The 23,244-nt window shown below is 48.0% G+C and overlaps 1 protein-coding gene across 6 annotated transcripts in view; it reads left to right on the top strand.

Moving 5' to 3' along the window:
- The window catches only part of LOC139765482 (uncharacterized), an 843,718-nt gene that overhangs the window by 221,949 nt on the left and 598,525 nt on the right, over positions 1-23,244 (top strand). Inside the window, exon 1 of one of the 6 annotated variants that reach the window (XM_071692903.1) lies at positions 2,887-3,000. The exons of 3 other annotated variants lie outside the window; for them this stretch is intronic. The gene's annotated coding sequence lies outside the window, so the exon portion shown is untranslated. Of the gene's footprint in view, positions 1-2,886; positions 3,001-23,244 lie in introns of those variants that run through there. 2 more of the 6 variants (XM_071692904.1, XM_071692905.1) reach the window with 2 other exon arrangements.

The raw sequence follows: 23,244 nt of genomic DNA, 5'->3' as shown, positions 1-23,244 counted from the left end.
CTAATTAACAGCACAGACTACCGGGTAATGAAGTTTTTCTCCGCCCCCCGTACATCATGTCAGACTGTAGGTTTGGTAAATTGGCGAAAACTTTATTTATGTGTATTTGTCTTTTTCTTGGGTCACTGAGTGTGTGGCCCCCTGCATAAGGCTAACGTATTAGACAGACATCGTATGGTTGATAATTTAATGGCGCGCTGTTAGATTATATGAAGTTGACGCGCTTTGGAGTGGGAGATTTGATTTCTCTCTTTTTTTTTCATGAAGTTGACGGACTCAGTTTGGTCTGGGAGATTCTCTTTTGTTTACTTTCATGAAGTTGACGTGTTCACGTAAGAGAGACATTTCTTTTGTTTTTCTTCCTCGGAAGCTCACGGACTCTGTTTAGGGTCTGGGAGATGTCTTTTGTTTCTTTCATGGAGCGGACGTGCTCTCTTTGGTCTGGGTGATGTCCTTTGTTTCTTTCATGTAGCTGACTTACAGTGTTGTGGGAGGTCTCTTTTGTTTCTCATGAATCTGACGTACTCTGTTGTGGGAGATGTCTTTTGTTTCCATCATGAAACTTGACGTGCTCTCTTTGGTTTGGGAGGAGGTGTCTTTTGTTTCTTTCAACAGGTTGACGTACTCTCTCTCTCTCTCGTCTGGGAGGAGATCTATGTGTTTTATTATTTTCTTGAATTTGATTTTCTTTTTACTTCTCTACATCTGTGTCTGGGCGAGGGAAAGGCATATTTTGTTTCATTCTTGAAGCTGATATAATGATTGACCGGTGCAAGAGGTAATTCTACTCTTGATGAAAGGATTAGATGTCGAGTGTGTTTCCACTACACACACACACACACACACACACACACACACACACACACACACACACACACACACACACACACATCCTCTCTCTCTCTCTCTCTCTCTCTCTCTCTCTCTCTCTCTCTCTCTCTCTCTCTCTCTCTCTCTCTCTCTCTTTCTCTCTGGCTCACGCACCCTCCCAACATGTTGTGTCCCCTTGCCTCAGCCAGGTCATGTCTTAAATCTCTACCATACTGCACAGTAGCGAAGCACGCCTCACAACGTGGTCTCTGGACCAGACCATCATCTCGGGTTGTTCAGCACTGATCACGGGACCTGCAGCAGCAAGCAGTACCACGAGTTACCACTACGCAGGTATCACTTCTTCATTTCTTTAATTTGCATTCAAGGTCTGCCGGTAAACCTTGTGTGGTTTTCCGAGTTCTCTAAACCCGGCCCGCAGACGTTCCCTTCATGCCTGGCTCTTTGCTCTTGTAATCCTTCGAGGATTTTCCTTCATCGTTTAGTCTGAAGCCTTGGATGAATATGTAAGTATAGACGTATGTCTTTTTCTTCCCCGTGAACGTTTCTTTTTTTTTTCTTTTTTGACCCTGAGTTAATTATCAGTCAGTTGCCTAAAGGAACCGTGTGGGGAAGGCTTTATTTCCTCCCTCCGTGCACTCGACCCGCCTCAGTTATTGCTGGTTGGTGTCGGTTGTAAAAGTATGTGTTGGTTAATGAAGGTGGAATGTGTGTTGGCCAGCCTCCCAACCCTCCCGCTAGTAGCCAGCCAAACCAACCGTCTACTAGCCCGGCCCGACCAGCTGGACGGACCGGGCCGCCGATAAATCGAGTCGGGAGCAAAGTGTGGTCGAGGAGCAAGTGAACGCCCGTCTACCGTGTCGTCTGGTGATGACGGATTTACGCCACCCGGGGAAGAGGGTGTGACGTACGGTGGGGGGGATGAAACACACTGGCACTAACGAACCCACCACTAGAGTGGCCTCAAGTTGTGGAGGGTGAGTGGTCTGACGGACCCCACCTAACCCTCCGAGCACCAGTTGTAAGGTCACATTTACGCGTGATGCTCACACCACTGGAGCTGAGGTCATCAGGCAACCACTCCACATCCTCACCACTTGGGAACCTTACTGTCGCTCACTACGACTACCCCCCTGGCACCACAGTGAAGACTCCTGGAGGAGTACCAGCGCCGCGCCGTCAGGTGCAGCATCATGGCAGGGAGATGGTCCAAACAGAGCAGAGCAGAGAGCCCCCTGGTAACGAACGGGGTTAGATTCGACTTGTCTCGTTATGTTAATCTAGGTAGCTAAGGGTTAAATCCTGACCAAGCCCGGGGTAACTTATGAATGATCTACCTCAGCTTGAGCTCAGCTTGGGCTCAGCTTGGGCTCAGCTTGGGCTCAGCTTGGGAGGGGACTAACTGGCGGGAGAGAGTAGACGGAGCGTCAAAGCTTCTTGACTTCGACGGCTCGGCTGTTTATGGGGGTCCCTTTTATGGAGGGGGTCATCTGTTGGTGGTGTGGCTGGGGCCCAAGGGGTTAGCTTGCTGGGCTCATTGCAGCGTATGGGACACGTCTGACTTACCTGATTGTCCTCGTCAGCCTGAAGTATCAGATGGCTCGTGGGTGACCAGTGGTAGGGAAAGTGTTTCTTGGTTTGTGTGTGTCTGTCTCAGGTTTGTTGCGCGAGTGACGGCCTCGCAAGGTTCATTTTTTGATTGACACTTTCAAATTATCGTCTTAGGTCCTTTTTTTTTTTAGGCCGGTAGAAAGTCTCTCTCTCTCTCTCTCTCTCTCTCTCTCTCTCTCTCTCTCTCTCTCTCTCTCTCTCTCTCTCTCTCTCTCTCTCTCTCTCTCTCTCTCTCTCTCTCATGTATGTATATACAAGGCTAACGTTGAGCAGCCTATATTTGTTCGCCTCCGTCAACGTTGCCCATCAGGGGAAGCGACGTTTGTCATAGACACCTGCCCGCCTCTTGCTACACTCCCTCACCCTCTTCTTTTTGGCACCGGTTTTGGCAGGGGCCCTTGGGTGAGGTAATGCCCCACATGGCCCCCTGGGTAGCCGGGAGTGCCAGTGCCAGTGCCTCTCTTGCCTAGTGTCGTGGAGGGCGGTTGCTGCCTGTCTGCCCACCCACCCACCAGTTCCTCTTTTAAAGGGGGCTGGGTACCCCAGCCGAGTCTCCAGGTCTGAGACATTGTGGTAGCGATAGACCTTGCGTGCTGTCGCTCACTGCCATCGTGTGTTAGCGAGTGTGTGCTCGAGCACACGACGATGCTGCCGTCAGGCTCTGTGTTACGACCCCGTGAGCACGACGGTACGACACCTAGAGCCTGACGGTACTAAGCCTCGAAGCACAAAGGTGCGACCCGTGGGTCTTGGGTTAGGTTAGAGGTGCAGACTCTCATGCTGCTCAAGGGTCGTGTGCTCAAGGGTCGTCGCACCTTCGTGGTCGAGAGGTCGTCAGAACCACCTGAAAAGTGACGTGAAAAAGAATGTAAATTAAAAAGTAGAAGAAAACGAGGAAAGGACTTTAGTTAGATGATCAGTGGACGCCTGTCGTTGGCTTCAAGTGTCGTGGTGGCTTCACCGTCGGTCGTGGTTTTCTCGTGCGGTGCTCCACTGGATAATTTTCAAGTGCTGCTCGTCGCCGTCGTTGTGAAAACAAAGAGTCGAGAGAAAATTCTGCCGAAGTTTCCGAGATGGAGTTCGCATGTCGGTACAGGCGACTTCACCCGTGAAAGTGAGGTAACTTTCGCCCCTCTTACCGGTGCAGCCACCTCCTGTGTGACACTTCCTGCAGCTGCCGGTGTGCCTTGTGTCATGTGTCAGAGACGTTTGTTTATCTAATAACATTGTGCGGCCCGGCCCAGCTCGGCCTGCCTCTGTCCTCGACTTGATGCACATGTTATGACTTCATTTTGGTCGCGACACCGGGGATGGTGGCGCCTGGTGTCTCATGGCCCCATGGTGTCACGTGGGCCGTTGGTATCGTGGTCCTTAGGTGTCATGTGGCTCCCTTCGTGACTTGTAGCCCTTGGTGTCATGTTGCTCCCTGTTGTGTGCCCTGTGGTGTCTTGTGGCTCCCATGGTGTCTAATGGTTCTTGGTGTCATTTGGGCTTCTGGTTTCGTATGGCCTCACTAGTGTCATGAGGCTCCTGGTGTCACCTGGCACTTGGTGTCTGTGACTGAAATGTCTGCTCTTTTTTTTTTTCAACTTTTGGAGGAGGAGGAAGGAGAAGAAGAAGAAGAGAGAGGGAATACTAACATTGCTCTTGATGGCACTGGTCATCAGGCCCCTCTTAACACAGGGAGATCTCAATCCACTGACAGACCTCAGTTAATCCCACTGATCCTCCTATAGAGGCACGCGTGCGCACAATACGGGCACTTACACATACAGGAAGATGCATGCAGGTACAGTAAGACACATACATGCACAAAATAGCAGCATGAAGGGATCCATCACAGCGCAGCATTGTTATATCCTGCACGGGAAACCTGACTCTGGCCACCAATTCCCTCCGCGTCCTCTGCCCACCACTCAGGCTGCCACCACTTGTCCTCTGCCCACCACACAAGCTGCCACCACTTGTCCTCTGCCCACCACACAAGCTGCCACCACTTGTCCTATGCCCACCACACAAGCTGCCACCGCTTGTCCTATGCCCACCACACAAGCTGCCGTTACTTTTCCTCAGCCCACCACACGGACTGCCATCACTTTTCTTCCCGCTAGGCAAGCTGCCAACACTTGTCTTCAGCCCACCACGAGAGCTGCCACCATCTGTCTTCTGCCCACCACACTCGCTGCCACCGTTTGTCTTCAGAGGCCGTTTTCCATAGACCACAATTCAAAACATGTTTATGGTTCTTTGATCCTGGATGGTATTTTTAAGAATTATTTTTTTTCATAATTCCTGTGGGTGTTTCGTGAAGCCTCTCGGAGTGGCATAATTTAGTGAGTTACCTTTAGAATATTGATTATCGAGATGTGATGGTATGGGCGAAGGTTACGTCTCTATGGGTAGGTGGAGGGAAATGCATAGCGTACAGTGGGTACGGTACATCGACATGGGAGGGTAACAGGAAGAAATACGTCTCCTCAAGCTTCAGACAAGCACTTAAGCTGAAGACTGCCGTACGTGTGCCCATCTAAGAATACCAAAGCTTAAGGAATGTTCGTTTAAGGTTTATAGGCAAGGGGTGTAGTGTGTAGAGGGAGTGTTTTGCTGCTGTGGGGAGAAAGTTTTGGAGATGTGTGATGTGAGGGGGAGTGTTGGAAGTCTGTGGTGTGTGGAAAGGGAGTCATGGGGGTGTTGTGGTGTGTAGGGAGACAGTGTTGGAGATGTATTGTATTTGGGGAGAGTGTTGGAGATGTACTGTTTATGGGGAGATAATGTTAGAGGTGGATGGTTTAGGTGAGAACAGTGTTGGAGGTGTGTAGTGAGGGATGGAGACAGTGTTTGCATTGTATAGCGTGGACGGAGACAGTGTTGGAGGTATGTAGCGTGGACTGACAGTGTTAGAAGTATGTAGCGTGGACGGAGACAGTGTTGGAGGTATGTAGCGTGGACGGAGACAGTGTTAGAGGTATGTAGCGTGGACGGAGACAGTGTTGGAGGTATGTAGCGAGCGTGGACGGAGACAGTGTTGGAGGTGTGTGCCGGGGGCCAGAACAGCAGCAGTAGCAGGAGTGTGGGTGATAGCGGGGCCTGACCATGGCTAGTGTTTGATGTGTGGCAGGTAGGGAAGGGGAGTGTGCCGCTTGGTAGTGATAAATACTGCTCTCTCTCTCTCTCTCTCTCTCTCTCTCTCTCTCTCTCTCTCTCTCTCTCTCTCTCTCTCTCTCTCTCTCTCTCTCTCTCTCTCTCTAACCCCAGGTCCCTGACACATCTCCACATCAGAACCACACCCCACCCCTCACCTGCTCCTCTCCTCCCAGTTCATCGCCCAGCCGCCCTAGATCCGCTGTCTAGACCGCCCGGTGCTATTCACATCCCCACCTGAGCTCTTTGTGCCTCTCCTGAAGCAGTGACTGATGCTCATGCTCTTAAATATACCACTTGGCCCTAGCTGTTGTTCTCGTCCCACCGTACAGGTCTCCCACCTCTCACTCTTCTAAACTTGTTTCCCTAGTCCTCAGATCTAGTAACCAGCCCTATACAAGTCTATACCAATCCTCAGTACTAGCTATCAACCCTATATACCTTTTTTTTCCCCCACCCCCTAGTCCCTAGTTTCAGCCCTCTTACGTCCTTTCCCCAGCGCCTGTACCGACCAAACAACCAACTTACCCACCCACTCACCCAGCCAACTTACCCACCCACCACTCTCGAGCACCAACCAGCTCTGGCTTAGGCCGGATATGTTGGCAGTGCCGTGTGCAAGGGCGGGGAGGAGGAAGAGAATCTACGAGTAGTATTTCCCAGTAAGTGTTGACCCATGTGTAATGCTGGGGACACGTGTGTGTGTGTGTGTGTGTGTGTGTGTGTGTGTGTGTGTGTGTGTGTGTGTGTTGCAGGAAAGGGCCTCTTGCCTGCTCCTTGTTCTCGGCTTCTTCTCCTCCGGTCCGCCCTAGAAGGCTGGGTAGCTGCAGAAGGAAGGAGAAATTCCATTTTCTCCTCGGGCACGAGGGTACGCTCATTGAGCACAATAGTACATGACTCTACCCACGACGATACAACCTTTGGGCCCGGCCTTTGACATGACACTCAAAGGGTCAGGTCTAAGTCCATGCCGTAATACCCAAGGGTCGTACCGTCGTGTTCAAGGGGCCTGCCATCATGCTCAAAGGGTTGTTATATTGTGCCCAAGAGGCTACTACTCCTCGTCTGAGGATAGAGTACATGTTGATATTAGATTTGGTCTGATGACAACTCAAGATATCTCTCCTTTTCTCTTTCTTCTTTCCTTTCCTTTAATCTTTGCTTCTTTTTCATATCAAAGACCTGGCCTCGACGAGGATTAAGTCTTTCTGAAGGAAAAAGATCATAGATTTCAAAGGTCTTCATTTCCCGAAGGCTATGCTTTGAAGATATCTTCATATTTCACTTATTGTTACTTAAGTAGGTTTAAGTAAGCCCGTCTTGTGAAGAACTTATTGGGATCGTGCCGTCAGATACTCAGTAACGCTGTATGTTTGCAGTGACTGATTTCCGTGACCCGCTTGGCACCGCAAACAGTGTCTCTCTAGAAGCAGTTCGGTGTACACAGGCTCTTGTCTCGTCCTAGCCCATGTATGTGTAATATCATTGGTTCGTACGTCATCTTTTTTCCCTGTCGTATTTATTTTACCTGTCGTAACTTATTCAGTCCAGATTATGTTTACGTAAATGAAAGTGATCGTGTCCATGTCAGCGACTGAAAGGGAAGGAAGGCAGTGTTGTTACTAATATTGAATGTCAGGATTATTTTACGGGGCTCCTGCTGCTTGGAAGACGAGCCCATGTAGGGACAAGGAAATGATCGACTCCCTTGGGTCGAGAAGTTCCTTAGCGAGGACACTTCTTTCCGTCTACTGACGATAACACAACCCTGTCTGAGGGAGAGTAACGATAGAAGAGGAGGGTTTCTAGCCCCCTCCGCCCTCCGCTCCTCTTAATCACCTACGACACGCAGGCGATACGTGGGTATTATTGTTTCTTCCCAATAATCAGGGATGATATATATATATATATATATATATATATAGTTTATTTTTTTGTAAGCGAGAGAAACGTTGGAATGAAAGTTATTTTAATAAGTGGTATTTACATCCGAGGGTACAGTGACAAAGGGAGGTCAAATGTAATATGTATAAGCGGAAATGTTTTCCGTTAAACTGTTGAACCAGTAGAAAATTTCAACCGTTGTTTTTGAGCGAGAACAGAAGAAACGGAAATGGTTAATGTATAACGAATTGCGTAAGATGTCTCTTTTAAAACGAGTCCTTCCCCCTCCTCCCCTTTTCCCTCTGAAGGAATTCTGTCCCCTTTTCGAGTTCTCAATGGCAATTAAGTGCATCCTAGACATCATGGAATTAATTTGGGTGTAACTGCACACACGCTAAGTCGCGGGAATCAAAGACCAGACGCCCCCAGGGTCCGCGAGAGGTTGTGGCGACTGTTCAAGAGGACTTCATCGCCTCCCTCTGTGGCTCGTACCAATTCCCCCGCCTCACAGTGGGGGTGTCTTTTGTCTGCTAATAGCTGCTCTTCCTCCTCACTGGAGCCCACGCTGATCGAGCCCTCTGTCACCGTCATATTTCACAACACCAAACCCCGACATTCCCCCGTGTGTGACGTGTGTGTATGTGTGTGTCGAGCACGAGGCGGAGGAATTAAGCGATAGCATGAGACTCGGGAAGACCTGCCGGGGGATGGTAAAGGGGGGTGCCATTTCCAGGCCATCAGGTGAGCGGTGGAGCCACAACAAAGCCGCAGTTAATACAGGCCGTCAGAGGATAATAGCGCGGGTCTTGTGGGGGGGGCGAATCGCCGCCCGCCCTCAATGCATCAACTCCTCCCCAACCTAACCTTCCTGATCCTTGATATATATATATATATATATATAGATTGTTTTGGACAATCACATGTTTACCAAATGGCGTCCTAGCTTCTTCTCTTCGATGTATATCAACTGACTGTTATGTTTCTCTCTTGTGTCTCCCCTGATGATGTGATTATTACACGAAAGTGCACTTGGGAACTTTTCGTGTTTCATTTTCCCCGTGGACTATTAGGAATATATATATATATATATATATATATATATATATATATATATATATATATATATATATATATATATATATATATATATATATATATATATATATATTTCTTTTTTTTTTTTTTTATACTTTGTCGCTGTCTCCCGCGTTTGCGAGGTAGCGCAAGGAAACAGATGAAAGAAATGGCCCAACCCCCCCCCCATACACATGTATATACATACGTCCACACACGCAAATATACATACCTACACAGCTTTCCATGGTTTACCCCAGACGCTTCACATGCCTTGATTCAATCCACTGACAGCACGTCAACCCCGGTATACCACATCGCTCCAATTCACTCTATTCCTTGCCCTCCTTTCACCCTCCTGCATGTTCAGGCCCTGATCACACAAAATCTTTTTCACTCCATCTTTCCACCTCCAATTTGGTCTCCCTCTTCTCCTTGCTCCCTCCACCTCCGACACATATATCCTCTTGGTCAATCTTTCCTCACTCATCCTCTCCATGTGCCCAAACCACTTCAAAACACCCTCTTCTGCTCTCTCAACCACGCTCTTTTTATTTCCACACATCTCTCTTACCCTTACGTTACTCACTCGATCAAACCACCTCACACCACACATTGTCCTCAAACATCTCATTTCCAGCACATCCATCCTCCTGCGCACAACTCTATCCATAGCCCACGCCTCGCAACCATACAACATTGTTGGAACCACTATTCCTTCAAACATACCCATTTTTGCTTTCCGAGATAATGTTCTCGACTTCCACACATTCTTCAAGGCCCCCAGAATTTTCGCCCCCTCCCCCACCCTATGATCCACTTCCGCTTCCATGGTTCCATCCGCTGCCAGATCCACTCCCAGATATCTAAAACACTTCACTTCCTCCAGTTTTTCTCCATTCAAACTCACCTCCCAATTGACTTGACCCTCAACCCTACTGTACCTAATAACCTTGCTCTTATTCACATTTACTCTTAACTTTCTTCTTCCACACACTTTACCAAACTCAGTCACCAGCTTCTGCAGTTTCTCACATGAATCAGCCACCAGCGCTGTATCATCAGCGAACAACAACTGACTCACTTCCCAAGCTCTCTCATCCCCAACAGACTTCATACTTGCCCCTCTTTCCAAAACTCTTGCATTTACCTCCCTAACAACCCCATTCATAAACAAATTAAACAACCATGGAGACATCACACACCCCTGCCGCAAACCTACATTCACTGAGAACCAATCACTTTCCTCTCTTCCTACACATACACATGCCTTACATCCTCAATAAAAACTTTTCACTGCTTCTAACAACTTTCCTCCCACACCATATATTCTTAATACCTTCCACAGAGCATCTCTATCAACTCTATCATATGCCTTCTCCAGATCCATAAATGCTACATACAAATCCATTTGCTTTTCTAAGTATTTCTCACATACATTCTTCAAAGCAAACACCTGATCCACACATCCTCTACCACTTCTGAAACCACACTGCTCTTCCCCAATCTGATGCTCTGTACATGCCTTCACCCTCTCAATCAATACCCTCCCATATAATTTACCAGGAATACTCAACAAACTTATATATATATATATATATATATATATATATATATATATATATATATATATATATATATATATATATATAGTGTTATTAACGGAGGTTATTTGATTGGTAGTTACATGATTTGAATTTTTCACCGAAGATGAGTTAGTCATCCGTGGTGGAAGTGTGGCCATTGTAGCATCGTATCTCACAAGTCGTTATTGCACGACGTGTCGGAGGCTCCCAGGAAACCACTCATTGTGTCGGAGATAGTTTTGCAGTTCTTCAAGTGGGCGCATGAAAATAATGGCACACTCCTCTCGACAATGGGTTGATGAAAGTAACGACACCTCACATAATGGCTGGAGGTAAATAATGGCACTTCCCACAATAGGCCGACGATAACACAAGTACCTGGAGAAGGGGCCTCACGGGAGCTGAGGGTCTGTACCCCATTAGCGCCCTCAGAAATGGGTCCACAGAAAAAGAGAGAGGAGAAAAGAAAGACGAAAGACAGAAAAGGAAATGCCTCAAGTTCGCTTTCCATTGACAGTCTGCAAGGTAAAGGGACAAGGGGAGGCTTCCATCGAACACCATTCAAAGGGTATAGCAAGAAAGGACTGCCACCTCTTAATGGTGGCAGTAAGGGGGACCGAGTTAACGCCTTTGTCTTCCAAAAGGGGCTGGCTTGGTAAATGGGACCATAAAACTGACATCCCGGAAATAGTAGACTCCAAGGCTGGAAGAAGCCCATGAAAATTTTCCCCACTGTGCCTCATGAATGAGGAGTCGGGGACGAAGCCATGGAAACATTCCCCCCTTCCCCACCATCCATCTCTCTCTCTCTCTCTCTCTCTCTCTCTCTCTCTCTCTCTCTCTCTCTCTCTCTCTCTCTCTCTCTCTCTCTCTCTCTCTCTCCCATCATCTTGCTCATCTTGGGGGGGCTGATTATTTACAGTGGAAGAAGAGTTTTGATTGGAGAGAACTTTTGCTATAAAGTAAAATCCCTTAAGTGAAAACTAATAGAGGGGAGATTCACATGCGATATGAGTTATTATGGTAAAAAGAATTCCAAATTACATCCAGATTAATTTTAAACTGGCTCGATTGTGGTGTTAATTAAACTGGTGTATAACTTTGATGGGAAATGGTTGTACAGGGGGAAGTAGCTTTGGTTGTGTGTATGTGTGTGTGTGTGTGTATGTGTGTGTGTTTGACGAACAACCGTAGATGGAAACCATCTGGCCGCCCGTCATGTAATTCTGGTCCAGTTATGTTATATATGATGATGATGAGAGTAATTAAGCCCTCGTAGGGACAAGAATCATCACTGTGATTATAGACGACATACATTCCTGGTTGAGGTTACCGTCGCTGACATTTGCTTGCACTGATCCGCTGTTCGATTTTCCACGGGAGTGGGTGAGCAGACGGCGGTGCACAGCACGCCCCACCCCCGGCCGATCGTCCTACCCCTGGGTGTTAGATAATTGTGTGTACCTAGATTGGGATGCGGTGGTTACTTCGGTTGTAGACATTGTGGTAAAGCGCCACAGATGTAACAGACCTAAGCCATCCGACAGATTGTACCTCGGCTCGAGACTCCCAAGGGGTGTCTACGTCCTAGGGACCTGGCCTCTAACTGACAGGGTTAATGTGTTTACAGGGGGTGTCCGTGTCCTGGGACCTGACCCTCACTGACAGCCATAATGAAGTTACTACGGGTGTCTGTGTCTGGGGATATGGCCCTAACTGACTAATTTAATGAGCGTACAGAGGGTGTCCGTGTCGTGGGACCTGGCCCTAACTGACAGGGGTTAATGAGCGAACAGGAGGTGTCCGTGTCAGGGAACCTGGCTCTCACTGACAGGGTTAATGAGTTTAGTAGAGGTGTCCATGTCTGGGGATATGGTTCACTGACAGGGTTAATGAGTTTACTAGTGGTGTCCACGTCTGGGGATATGGTCTTTCACTTAGCTGGCCTAATGAAGCTAGCAGGGGTGCCCTTTTTACGGACATGGACGACCCTCTCTGACGGCCGTAATGAACTTTACCAGTTTTGGCACTGTAACGTTCCAGAATGCTAATGTTCGCAGCAATTTTTTTTCTTTTCTAACGAATCATCTGCCTCTTAGGTTTCTATAGAAGGTCTCCCGTTGTCTACAGTTATGACGTCTTGCATTCAGACCTGACTACTGCTTTGTAGACCGAGCATATCATTGTGTCCTAACTTAGATAACTCTGGGGAAAGGCGAGGTATATTAGCTTATCTTACCGTGTGTTTGTAAGTTTTCCATGATATATATGTAGGTTTGTTTTGCTCTGTAGCAGTCTCCCTGACATTCGCTCTCAACATTATTAAATCTCTTTTTTTTTTTTTTCTGTATTCCTGCGAGTCCCTTATATATTGTAGTCCTCGGTGGACGAAAGGCGAAGGTTTTTGATACACCATCTTTGTACGTCGTTAGGTTTCCACCCTTGTGCCATTGAGGAGGGAATTCTTTTCTTATTGTCCTCGGGCAGATAACTTTGCGACGTTTCATTCCTTCCATATTCAGGGAAGAGTCGGAGGTAACATCAGAAAAAAAAAAGAGAGAGAGAGAGAGAGCAGGGTGACTGAAAGCCTTGCCTCTGACGAGATACACACAGTGGCAGCAGCAACAACAGGTCTTCGTACGGTGATGGTCCTCCCTCCCTCTACACACCCCACACCCTGTATATGTGTTATTGTGCCGCTTGTTCCTGTGTTTGTTCATTATTTTCTGTTACGTGCCGTCCTGCCTCTAACCTCCTCCTCCTCCTCCTCCTCCTCCTCCTCCTCCTCCTCCTCCTCCTCTCTTCACTGTCCCGTGCTTCGTAACAACGTAATTGTTATCACCGTATTTGTTTGTAAGGTAAATGTCAGAGCTCAGAAGCGTGGACTTGCAAAAGTTAGCGGAAAGATACGATCTCTCTCTCTCTCTCTCTCTCTCTCTCTCTCTCTCTCTCTCTCTCTCTCTCTCTCTCTCTCTCTCTCTCTCTCTCTCTCTCTCTCTCTCTCCTGTTAGAAGAATGTTGCGCGCTGGTGTTGAAGTTCGCCTCCGAGTTTGAAGAGAAAGGAGAGGAAAAAAAATTGCCTGTGTGTCTTTGTTGTGTGTGTGTGTGTGTGTTGCTGTCAACGTAGATTGGTGAATCCTCAGTATGATAGGTGGAATCACTGCTTGTTTGATGTTTTAGGCCCATGAGAACCTTTGAATTCATGAGTCACTGACACATGAGCTGCAGTTACAGGAGCTCTTATTGTACCGGAATAGGGGAGTCGAGAATCAGCATATTAATGAGTGAATCGCTTGAAAACGAGATCATGGTGACAGTAACCCTTACTTTATCAGTTATTACAGGAACTCATATGTGCCAATGATTACAGGAACTCATACGTGCCAATGATTACAGGAACTCGCACTGTAACATGCAGTTGTGAGTCCGAATGCGACTGAAAGATTGGACAGAAAGGGAAGCAATTAGTGTGAAGGGCCGCCCTATGCACAAAGTCACAGGCTGGTCCACATCGTTCGCTCCGTTTTACAGGCCGGTTCATTTTGTTTTCTCCATCGCCATAGACTGTCCCAGACTCGTCCCCACTGTCACAGGCTGGCCCAGTGCCTTCTCCATCGTCACACATTGTCCCAGACTCGTCCCCACTGTCGCAGGCTGGCCCAGTGCCTTCTCCATCGTCACACATTGTCCCAAACTCGTCCCCACTGTCGCAGGCTGGCCCAGTGCCTTCTCCATCGTCACACATTGTCCCATACTCGTCCCCACTGTCACAGGCTGGCCCAGTGCCTTCTCCATCGTCACACATTGTCCCATACTCGTCCCCACTGTCGCAGGCTGGCCCAAATTCGTCCCCACCGCCGCAGGCTGGCCCATGGTCGTCCCCACCACAGTCACAGACTGGCCCAGGGTCGTCTCTCCCGTCTCCCAGGTCGCTCCCACCTGGGTCGTAAGTCTCGTGGCGGGGTTTGTCTCCGTCAGCCATTTGGTTGGGTGGGTGTTCTCCCACGGCAGGTTGTAGAGTTGAAAGGACTGGAGGGCGCGACAAGGTTGGAAGAGGGTGAGGTCTTGAAGAAGGGAGAGAGAGGGGGGGCAAGGCTGGTCACTCCTAAGGGAAGCTTCCTTTGTTGTGCGTGTAGTCAGGCAGGGAAGAAAAAGAAAGAAAGGAAGAAAATAAAATTTGAACAAGAGTAGATAGTGAAAGTTGCAATAAAAAAAACATAGGAGAGAGAGAGAGAGAGAGAGAGAGAGAGAGAGAGAGAGAGAGAGAGAGAGAGAGAGAGAGAGAGAGAGATTTAGAATCACTGAAGTAGAAGGGAAACATTAAAATGAGGAAGAGAGTTGATGAGGGTGCTAGGTCCACCTGGAGAGAGTGTAACACACGAGATCAAAAATGCTGGAGAGAAGGGACTTCCTCAAGGGCGAGGTGGGTCTGGTGCGTGTAGGGTGAGTGGTACCACGCGATCCATCATGTATGTTCCTGACCGACTAGGTAAACATCGTGCCTTATTTAGGGAAGTGTAGAGGGGAAAGGAATAGACAGGAAGCAAGAAGAAGAGAGGCAGGGGGAGATATGGAAAGATAGGAGATTCTGCTGGAAGAAAGAGAGAGTGAGGGAGGGATGCAGGCAGACAGCAGTGAGGGGAGAAGATGCAGGAAGAGAGGGATGTCTCTGGTGATTTGTGTTCATATAAGCCCCCGAGACGGAGCTGTGCCACAGCCTTCACATGGCCAAGGACGATATGGGGGCTGTGCCATAGCCTTCATATAGACAGGGACGGTATGGAGGATGTGCCACAGCCTTCACATGACCAAGGATGTTATGGAGGCTGTGCCACAGCCTTCACATGGCGAAGGACGATATGGGGGCTGTGCCACAGCCTTCACATGGCCAAGGACGATATGGAGGCTGTGCCACAGCCTTCACATAGCCAAGGACGATATGGAGGCCGTGCCACAGCCTTCACATGGCCAAAGACGATATGGAGGCCGTGCCACAGCCTTCACATGGCCAAGGACGATATGGAGGCTGTGCCATAGCCTTCACATGACCAAGGACGATATGGGGGCTGTGCCACAGCCTTCATATAGACAGGAACGATATGGAGGATGTGCCACAGCCTTCACATGGCCAAGGACGATATGGGGGCTGTGCCATAGCCTTCACATGACCAAGGACGATATGGGGGCTGTGCCACAGCCTTCATATAGACAGGAACGATATGGAGGATGTGCCACAGCCTTCACATGGCCAAGGACGATATGGGGGCTGTGCCACAGCCTTCACATGGCCAAGGACGATATGGGTGCTGTGCCATAGCCTTCACATGACCAAGGACGATATGGAGGCTGTGCCACAGCCTTCACATGACCAAGGACGATATGGGGGCTGTGCCATAGCCTTCACATGACCAAGGACGATATGGAGGCCGTGCCACAGCCTTCACATGGCCAAGGACGATATGGAGGCCGTGCCACAGCCTTCACATGACCAAGGACGATATGGGGGCTGTGCCATAGCCTTCATATAGACAGGGACGATATGGAGGATGTGCCACAGCCTTCACATGACCAAGGACGATATGGAGGCCGTGCCACAGCCTTCACATGACCAAGGACGATATGGAGGATGTGCCACAGCCTTCACATGGCCAAGGACGATATGGAGGCTGTGCCACAGCCTTCACATGGCCAAGGACGATATGGGGGCTGTGCCATAGCCTTCATATAGACAGGGACGATATGGAGGATGTGTCACAGCCTTCACATGACCAAGGACGATATGGGGGCTGTTCCATAGCCTTCACATGACCAAGGACGATATGGAGGCCGTGCCACAGCCTTCACATGGCCAAAGACGATATGGAGGCTGTGCCACAGCCTTCACATGGCCAAAGACGATATGGAGGCCGTGCCACAGCCTTCACATGGCCAAGGACGATATGGAGGCCGTGCCACAGCCTTCACATGGCCAAAGACGATATGGAGGCTGTGCCACAGCCTTCACATGGCCAAGGACGTTATGGAGGCCTTGCCATAGCCTTCACATGACCAAGGACGATATGGGGGCTGTCCCATAGCCTTCACATGGCCAAGGACGATATGGAGGCTGTGCCACAGCCTTCACATGACCAAGGACGATATGGAGGCCGTGCCACAGCCTTCACATGACCAAGGACGATATGGGGGCTGTGCCACAGCCTTCACATGACCAAGGACGGTATGGAGGCTGTGCCACAGCCTTCACATGGCCAAGGACGATATGGAGGCTGTGCCACAGCCTTCACATGACCAAGGACGATATGGAGGCTGTGCCACAGCCTTCACATGACCAAGGACGATATGGGGGCTGTGCCACAGCCTTCACATGACCAAGGACGATATGGAGGCCGTGCCACAGCCTTCACATGACCAAGGACGATATGGAGGCTGTGCCACAGCCTTCATATGGCCAAGGACGATATGGAGGCTGTGCCACAGCCTTCACATGACCAAGGACGATATGGAGGCCGTGCCACAGCCTTCACATGGCCAAGGACGATATGGGGGCTGTGCCATAGCCTTCATATAGACAGGGACGTTATGGAGGATGTGCCACAGCCTTCACGTAGCCAAGGATGAAGCGAAGGCTGTGACACAGCCCTCTCACAGTCAGAGATGAGGCGGAGGCTGCGACACAACATTCACTAAGCCAAGAACGAAGAAGTACGAACAGGACAGAAAGAAATATTGTAGTACCGTGAAAAAAAATATTCATGCTCAAAAAGATTACGATAGAACGCCTTTAAAAAAAGGACAGAAATAATGTAGCCCTGGAGAAAAAAAAAAAAAAGAAATACAGATCCTTATAAGTTCTCAGAAAGAGAACTTGTTTCTCGTAATATATTAGGACGTGGTTCATTGAGGCCCCGGCTAATTGGACTCTAATTAGCTGCATCTTGAAAAGCTGGGTCTCGCCTTATACATAGGAGGACGCTGTTATAGCCAGGCACTTATGAGGTGAAGAAGATGACCTAAAGATAGATAGATAGACATCCCCTGTACCTGTGACGTAAGGAAATGAATGAAGATAAAAGACGAAGATTGAAGAAAATCATCTGTTTGTTTGTTCACGAAATTAAATGAAAATTGAAAGAGCCGTGCTTAGCGAAGAAATGAGAAAAGTCATTAGTCCACTTTTTTACCCTGATTTCTTAACGGCGACTAAATTAAGTGTCAGAGAGTGGGAAGGAGAAGCAGGCCAGTCGCCCTTATCTTGTTGGCTAGGAGCTAGTTTAAGGGCGAGGCCGTGTGTGTGTGTTGCTGGGGGGTCCACACACTCTACTCCTCCTGCCTTTAGTTTCCGCGTCTCTGACCTGACAACACCCTGAAGAACACAGGATATCGGACCAAAGGCTGTCCGTTAATGCATCACGGGCAGCAACGAGAGAGAGAGAGAGAGAGAGAGAGAGAGAGAGAGAGAGAGAGAGAGAGAGAGAGAGATGCGTATAGATGTTTGCACATGAATTCGAATATTTGAGCAAATTTGAAGCCGATTTTAATTTTAGACTTGAGCTTTGGGGTAGATTCCCAGAATCACGTCTCGAAAGGTTTCGCTCTGCATATATATTCCTCTCTCTCTCTCTCTCTCTCTCTCTCTCTCTCTCTCTCTCTCTCTCTCTCTCTCTCTCTCTCTCTCTCTCTCTCTCTCTCTGATGCACAGGAACTTGGGGCTGTAAACAGTTCATTACCATAAATCTGTTTGTTCGGTAATTGTAAAAGATTTGTTTTTTATGAAATGTACCTGTTGTGTAGACGAGGTGCTTTTGTCCTTGGCTCCGTTTAGGCGTATTTGTGTAGTGCCGAGTATTTTAGTTTTACGCAGGGCGTATTGTGTGATGCCGGGGGTGCGAAGTTTGCTGAAGCCTGGGAAGTAACAGCTCCTCCGGCTTTCAAGTGTTTACACCAGGTATGAGTACTGACGGAAGGGGAGTGTAACGAAGGTCGATCCCTCTATAATGCTGTTGCCGTTCGTGTCACACTCGATAATGTTTTGGTTAGTCGGTAAACAACGGGGTCGTTGGATGCTGTTCTTCGGACGTCTGCCGTTGGCGTGAGTGCTCTTATATCATCGTAAAGTAATTTACGTTGGTCGCTGTCAGGACTCCGCAGCGATACGAACTGTACATCGCAGCAGCTTGCCTCAGTTAGCTGCTCCTTCTCCTCCTCCTAACGCATACGTCGTTGACATTCTTCTCAGTCTTCTCTGACGATCAGTCACAACCCTTGTATGTTACACTCAGGAGCATCTGAATTAGCTGTTAGTCATCTGAAAACGACTTCGTGGATCGTGTTACAAGTAGTAGTAGTAGTCGTCGGTATGACGATGTGACAGAAGACGACTCGTACCAGTGGAAGTCGTCTTTAGTGACACTCGCTCGCGTCCTTCGTGCTGTGAATGACTTCATCCCGTTTTAAAGTACGGAGCTCTGGAAGTCACAGAAGTTTTATGGGTGATTTGACGGCGCATGGCTGGAATGACTTATGTTCCGTGGAGTGGATCAGGCCGGGAGTTCTGATGGCTCTTCCTTGTGAAGATTGCAGCAGAGTTGCTTGCGCCAAAGAAGACGATGTCCACAACGCCCTAGAGAGAGTCTCTCATCGTAGCATCATTTTGCATCCTATTTCCATTTTTGATATAATTCCTAATGGATGTATTCTCTCATCATCTGGTGTAAATGATAGCTTAATCAGTGTGTAGAAAAAAAAAAAAGAATGAACGTTTGCTCGTTTTAATTTTACGGAGGGGAAAAGAGTCCGTTCCCCAAGATGGATGATTTGTTTGACCATTAATGGCGACAGTTAATTTGTGTGAAGGCAGTGCTGGGGTTGGGCTGGAGGGGCTATATCAGCGGGAGGAGAAGGTCTGGGCAGGGGGTTTGGCCGCGACTGTAGAGTAGGGGATGAGGTTGGAGGTGGCTTGCTTGCGTTGCTTTGCGGGGTTGTCGAGGTAGCTTCTTGTGGAGGCATGTTCGGGGAGCATAATGTAGTGGTGGCTTGCTGTAGTGATGTATGGATGTGTCAGTGTGGCGTATATTGCAGTAGTGGCTTGTTTTGGAGGGTGGCTGTTTCGGTGGTAGCACGTTACTATGGTGTATGGGCGGTGTTAGGATGAAGATGGGTTTGTAAGGATAATGTTTGAGAATATGGGAGTGGTATATGGTGGCGTTATGACTATGTGTTAAGCAGTTTCTTACACTCGTGTTTGTTTATGATTTAAGTACCATTTCTGTGGTTTTTAGGCTTTTAGGGATGTATGTTCGTTGTGGCTTGTTGGGGTTGTGTATTGGATGTGAAAGCGTCGAACAGTGATAGATTTTGTGGGTGAAGAAGTGTTGGTTGGATAGATGTCATAAAGGATGGCGGATGACGTATTGGGGGCAGGATGTTATATAGCTAGTGGTTTTGGGGAATCGGGGATGTTTGAACATGACCTTGTAGAGGTGTTTAGATGGACGGGTTGGTAGTTGTACGTGTGTGTGTGTGTGTGTGTTGCAGTAGACCGCATGTGGGGGGAAGGGGTCAGTGTGTTTACCAATGACGTGTGGGGAGCAGCCCTTGGCATCATGGTCGGGGCGGTAGCCAAGGGATCACATGTCATGTTGGCAACGAATGGAAAGCTCGGGTTGAGGGAGAAAGCCCCACCCTCACCCACCTTTTTTTTTCCCCTGTTAATCTTTTGAACTGCAGTTTTCATACAGGTATGAACTGATGTGAATTTAAAATTCCCTGTTGGATTTTTTTTTTTTTTCATTCTTTACCCCTCCCATGAAAAAGAGATTAAGATAATACGTCTTCATTAGAAATAAATAGCGTGGACAGACCTACCTATTCTCTCGCACATGGAAACCATCGGAGAAAAAAAAATGTATTTTTTTTCCCTAACTTTTTAAGTTTTAGACGAGTGACGTCGTAAAGAAGAGAATGTCAGGTTTGGGGAAAGTATGGTGGAGCTTCTCTCTCTTTTTTTCTTTACGTGAGAGCGAGGGGTTGTTTTTTTTTTCTACCCCTTCCTCTCTTGTTTTTCTCCCTACCAGATCACCCCATTTGTGGCTTGTAATTTTCTGGGGTTGTGTGTGTATTGATTTGTGGCCATCAACATGGGCAGCGGCTCCTTCTACCAGATTGCGCAGTGTTGGCCGCTGGTACTCTGCCGAGTGCTCTAGTTTACGGTCTCTTGTCTCCCTTGATGACCATATTTTTCCCATCTCTCCTCAGCTCTGTGGCAACTGGTATTGGAACCCCGTGGTGGGCCTTGCACGGGACTATGGCGCTCACCAAAGTATTTGTTAAACTGCACCGCATTCGTTTTGTGTGACGCGGGGAAGGGGAACAGTTGAGAACGGAACCCTTACGAGGTGTTCGTAGAATAGAATGAACTCTAGCCTTTTGTCAGCCGACACTAAACTCCGGAACTCTGTTGTGTTGAATGTGCGCGCGTGTGTGTGTGTGTGTTGGGGGTGTGCACCGGTGGACGGTGTAAGGTGGTTGTAGAGAGAGGGTGTTTTGGTCTAATGAGGATGTGAGGGATGTAGGAAGAGTTTATGAGGTGGTAGAGTGACTGGTGAAAGTTTATTTTTGGTGGCAGTGATGGTTTTGCAGAGGGGTTAGGGTAGCGTGTAGAGAGAGAGCGAGGGAGAGAAAGTTACGGGAGGCAACATTGTCTTTAGGAGGATGAGACAGGTGTATGACTTACACAGAGCGTTTAGCTGTACAGGCAGTGCTGGCCTCCTCCCAGTTGTGGTGGCTGTTTAGTGCTGGGTAGTAGGTGCTGTTCACACTGAGGAGGATGAGACAGGGTGACAGAAGGTCCATGGAGGGAGATTGAACGGGGCAAGAAGGATGGGAGGAAGGGAGATGAATGGGGCGAAGAAGGTTTGCTAAAAGACCTACCTCCTGAGGGGGAAAGTTTAGGTGTTGAGTGAGGGAGGAATGCGTGACACACTCGCTCCAGGTTATGAGTGCCTTCGAGAAAAGAGCATCTGTTGCAGTCAGTAAGGTGTAAGGGCATGGCAAGCTGTCTTTCCTGTACTTCCTCCTCCTCTTTCTCTTCCTCTTCCCTTTGGTCAGGCTTACCGTAGCTGCAGACGCTTGCCGCAGTATATGAGCTGAATGCTTCCCTCGGCAGCTTTGGCGTTGACCCTACTCCCTAAGCCAAACTGTCGCCAAATAATGCAGTCCCAGGAGACCTTTAAGGAGGGTAGCTTCTTTCTCCGTAAAATTTTCTGTGTCAGTATAGTCTCTTTGCCTCCTTCCTAGGTTTTTCCTTCCTGCTGGCTGATATGCCAGAGGGAGTGGTGAGTGAAGAGGTGCCTTCTGCTGTATTACCCAGTCCCCATCTTTAATAGGGTAGGAATGTAGGGTGTTCTTAGTAACCTCCAGCAGATAACCTTGTCGTAGACCATCAGGTACTTTTGCTATATAGATTTTCCATGTACTCACAGACAACACAGGCGCCGCTTCTCACCCACTAAACAGGTTGTGAGATTCAGTACATCAGAGAAATAAGATTAAGTGACCCCGTAAGATCGAAAATAGTGTAAAAATGGACCCCGAAAGGAAAATTAGGTAGTGAGGTCGCAAAAAAGTGTAATGCGAAAGTAAAAGAGCCAAATGAGATTGTTAACACGCAGCGACAGATAAACGCCAAGCAGTATGAAACTCTCCAAAACCTCGCGCTGAAATTGCGAGTGTAGCCGTGTTCCGTGTACTCTAACTGCCGCACCACGTCAAGGAAATCGTCATTTGTACAGATGAACTCACTGCCCCTCAGAGCTGGGACGGGGTACAGCCCTAATGGTGTAGCGACTCTGATAGAAATGTTAAAATCGTGTATTTGGCTGGCATAAAGTCTCTGATTGGTTACCTGTGCGCCTGCTGTGGACAGTATAGGTAGTGACAGACTTGAAATTGTGAGATGAACCCTTCATAGTTAGACTAGGCTCTCCCAAGACCTTCACAGTACTCCATATGGGGAATGGGCCAGGGAGACCTTGCGTGGAAGATAGAATACTTGAAATCAGTCGTATAACAGGACTCAAGCTTGTTCGTGGTGGTAGTTCATGCCGTGTCTGCGAAAAGTAGTCAGGACACACATGCTGGGGAACGGAGGGGAATCTTAATGGATCTAGGTAAACATCCCGTCACGTAAGGGTGTTTTAATGACACCAGCTGTGCCAAATTACGAAGCAACTGTGACTTCCTGCCGCCTCGGCAAGTAAAGTCCATTCGACGCCACCATATTTAAATGCCTACCTACCTACCCTTCCAAGAAACTAATTACTCACAGTCCTCACCCGCAACGTTCACACAAAACCAGGAACAGAGGGGGCCAGGTGAGGATATTCCAAAAAAGGCCCAGTCCTCTGTTCTTAACGCTACCTCGCTAACGCGGGAAATGGCGAATAGTTTAAAAGAAAGAAAATATATATATATATATTGTGATTGGACAATAACATGTTTACGAAATAGCGTCCTAGCTTCGTCTCTTCGATGTATATCAACTGACTGTTATATTTCTCTCTTGTGTCTCCCCTGATGATGTGATTATTACACGAAAGTGCACTTGGGAACTTTTCGTGTTTCATTTTCCCCGTGGGCTCGTAGGAATATCTTGATCACGCGCAAAATTGTGATCCTTTTCAATATATATATATATATATATATATATATATATATATATATATATATATATATATATATATATATATATATATATATTAAGGGCTTTCCCATCTCTGCCACTGGCAGGGCTGGCAAGTGTTGCCACAGTAACTCATGGCAGGGAACCTAGAGTAGAGCAGAACGTTAGAATAAACAGTTGGGCAGCTCACTTACACAGCTCGAGTGTTCGCCTTGCTCCTCGTTCTTGAACTCACAGAAACTGCAGCCACAGACAGTTTAATTACCCCGGACTGCCTTGTCCTTCTGCTTGCACCTATTAACGTAAGATATTATTGTAATATGCTCGTCTCTGTAAACGAGATACAGATATGCACACATTATTATTAAAGGGATTCCAATCTAACGTATAATTCCCTATCAAGTTGGTGGTGCTTTGACTGCACTTGCGTTAGGCTAA

The sequence above is a fragment of the Panulirus ornatus genome, chromosome 55 (genome assembly GCF_036320965.1).
Source record: "Panulirus ornatus isolate Po-2019 chromosome 55, ASM3632096v1, whole genome shotgun sequence".
Lineage (NCBI taxonomy): Eukaryota > Metazoa > Arthropoda > Malacostraca > Decapoda > Palinuridae > Panulirus > Panulirus ornatus.
This window is presented reverse-complemented; position numbering and strand designations above follow the sequence as displayed.